This window comes from Elaeis guineensis, chromosome 6 (assembly GCF_000442705.2).
Source record: "Elaeis guineensis isolate ETL-2024a chromosome 6, EG11, whole genome shotgun sequence".
In the NCBI taxonomy this organism is placed as follows: Eukaryota; Viridiplantae; Streptophyta; class Magnoliopsida; order Arecales; family Arecaceae; genus Elaeis; species Elaeis guineensis.
Genome location: NC_025998.2, coordinates 20920731 through 20924227, shown reverse-complemented (window position 1 = coordinate 20924227; position 3497 = coordinate 20920731).

Sequence of the window (3497 nt, the reverse complement as noted above, 5' to 3'; positions counted from 1 at the left end):
CTGAACCTCCCTCAGTCTTGTTCTTCTTCGAAGCTCCTCTACCCTCACCATCGTGTTGAGTAGCAGCAGCGTTCTTCGGCACGGATGTATTTCTGTGCCCGGAATGAGGAACTCGAAAAATAACTTGGGGGCCATCTTATCTAAGGAGTAAGTGAAGCATGAGCCACGTAGTCCCTGAGCAGCAGCCGTATAGTCATATCCTGGTTAAGATCGTATGACTTTCAATGTGGCGGCATTGAAACGCGCAAAAGTAATCTCTCAGTGATTCTCCTTCTCGTTGATTGATCGAGAAGAGACTTGTAGAAGTGCATGGCAACTTTTTACTGGTGTGGAAATGCACCGTGAATTGCTGGTTGAGTTGATCGAAGGAGCTGATGCTCCTTAGACTAAGTTCCAAATACCAAGCTCGGACTGCCTTCCGAAGGTTGCTGGGAAGGCCACACAGAGGAGGGCGTCGGTCATGCCCTGGAATCATCATGAGATCTTTGATAGCTCTCCAGATGGTCGACGGAGTCGGTGGAGCTGTCATATGGATCCATCTGTGGTATCTTGAAACGAGTCAGAATGGGCTCATCTAGGATGCATCGGATAAAGGGCGGCATCAAATGCATGCCAAGGTCATCGAAGAACCCACGATCATCCACTTGGATTTGTGCGAGTCGATAGTCAAACTCCCTAAGCTTGCACTCATAGTCGTCGAATCACTGTCATTAGGATACTTCTGGCGTCAAATCTTGCCCAGAAGAACTTGAAGGGGAAGAACTTGGTGACGAGCAAGGGTGCTTCCCTTTCTTTATACTGTGATGGCAAGAGGAGAAGGAGACCATCGCTCTTTGTGGCCAGCACGATGGAAGTGTCAGCATGGTTAAGGCTCAATGTGAGACTATCGAGCCCGTCGTCATTCAAGGGGTGGAGAAGGTGTTGCCCAGATATGGAGCCCAAAGGGGAGGGTGAATTGGGTCTTTTCAAAATTTTCTTAATTAGTGCACTTAAATAATGTACTAAGGTGATGAGTGGAATGAGTTGATTTGCAATAAAGATAAAATCAAACATAAATGAGAGATAAATAAATATTGAACACAAAGAGCAAGTAAAGAGATGCAAGCACAACAAACATCAAGAATTTATAGTGGTTCGGTGCCAACCTTGCACCTACATCCACTCTCCAAGTCCCTACTTGAAAATTCAATCTACTAAATAGATTTCAAGAATACAACATGTTGGATACCTTTGATCTTTACTATCCAAGCAAAAATACTTATTTTTTAGGTACAAACCAACCCTCAACACTTCGATTTCAGGTTCGGATCAACCTATCCGAGTTTTGGAACCTCCTAAAACTCAAAAATCCAAATACAATATGAGAAAAATAGGATACAAAAAATTCAGCATAATATCCCCCTAAATAAATATAATACATATAATAAAAATATAATACTTAAGGAAAAAAAATTTTTACTAAACATCCTCAATGAATTGCACACTTGATTGTAGCTGGAGAGTGGTTGGTGAAGTGATTAAATGCTTCTTTTCTTCTTTTTAGGACTTGTTTGAGCTTTTCTTAGATATAAACTTGAATACTTGCAAAAATTATGATTTTTCACTTCAAGAGAGCATTTATAGTCACCATTTACTCTTGAGAATATTTTAAAGTTAGTTTAGAGACGTTGGAGAGTGTTTAATACATATTAAATACATCAAAAATAGACTGAAAATTAGTCATTATGAAGCTCGTCCAGAATAGATTGTCTCATAAGGATCGTCCCACTGTGACTGAAAAGTCCCATGGGATGCCTCATTTGGCCAGATAAAAAATTGATTCTCTATTTTGGTCTCAAGATCTCAGGGGTCATCCTAGGTGGGTCGTCCACTGCATGTCATGAGCCAAAATGAAGCATGTCGACTACCCAATGAAAGGGGATGACCCAGATGGATCGTCCAATTTTGTACCAACCTAACTTTTCATACATTTAAGGTTCGAAACTTATCAGAATACTTTCAAATACTCTCAAATTACTTTAAATCAATTGGACACTCTCAAAAAGCCTCAAAAACTTTTTCAACTTGCAGAAAACTTCAACTTTGGCACAATTGATGATACTTTTTAAATTCAATCTTTTGGACTCTCTGAAACATCATAAAAATATTTTTCAAAGACAAGAAATATATTAGTTGTCTCTTTAAATAGTTTGCGATCATCAAAATTAATTCTTGGAGCAATAATCTCTCTCTTTTTGATGATGACAAAATATTTGAGTGTTCATAAAATAAATTTTTAAAGCTCAAAAAATTTGAGTTTGTGAAGTACTTGTAGAAATATGCCAAAGACAGAAAATCGTGAGATTCATATTTTCAACAATTTTAATGATTCAATTCATTTTGCTGAAACTCATTTGTAAAGGTATCAGAATTTTTCTAAAGATTATTCTTAATTAGTTAAAATCCTTCTCTTTCTTATATGAGATAGATAAAAATAATTATTTTGACTATTTAAAAAAGATCTTCTCCTTTTTATATAAAGAGTATTCAATTTGTACAAAGATGATTCATAAAAAAATTTTATTTTTTTATTTCTTATTTTTAGTATCAGAGCAATAAATATGAAAGAAATGTTTCTTTCTCTTTTTCTTGTTTTGATATTAAGACAAGAATGTAACCATTTGAATAAGAGTTAAAAGAGAGAAAATTTGAGCATTTTGTAAAATAAAAAATGGATATATCGAGTCATTTTGGTATCAATACAAAAAATAAAATTATCAGAGTACTCAAGAAAAATAGATGTATTAGAGTAATTTTTCAAGTAGTATCAAAATGAGGATAAAAATAGATGTATCATAGTAAAAAATGGATATATCAAAGGCATATCGATGCAAAATACTGTATCAGAGCAAAAAATTTAAAAAAATATGTAAATTTAAAAAATTCAAATAGACAATACATTACTTTCTCCATTATGATACCATTCTCCTCCTTTTTGACATCATCAAAAAAATAGACTAAAGGGAGTAAGATTTTTCATGATTGCATATCAGGTATCAATGTAATAGTGCATTCATTCAAGTATAATAGGTATTCATCCATTCATTCATCCAAAAAAGAAATGAGTCAAATAAAATGATAATAACCTCATTCATTAATATCAAAAAGAGAGGTTACAAGAGTCATAATGAGCATAAAGCTCTCATACATCCAATCTACAAAATATAACTAAGTAACCTAATACAGAATGATGAAATCAGTGAGACTGGACATCGAGCACGAGATCAAGATAGTGAGACATGATCAGCGTCGTCCTCGACCAAAGGGTCTGGTTCATGAGAAAGATATCGGAGGATAGAAAGTAATGGACTGAACAAAGACTGGCTCACTAGATGCAGAGGGCCTAGACTGAAGCTGAGTCTTAATGATATCAAGCTGGGATAAGATCCCCCTCACTGTAAGTCGAAGCCCATCTAAATCAGTAGATCGAAGTCTCTGGAGTCTCTGTTGTCTGTCCG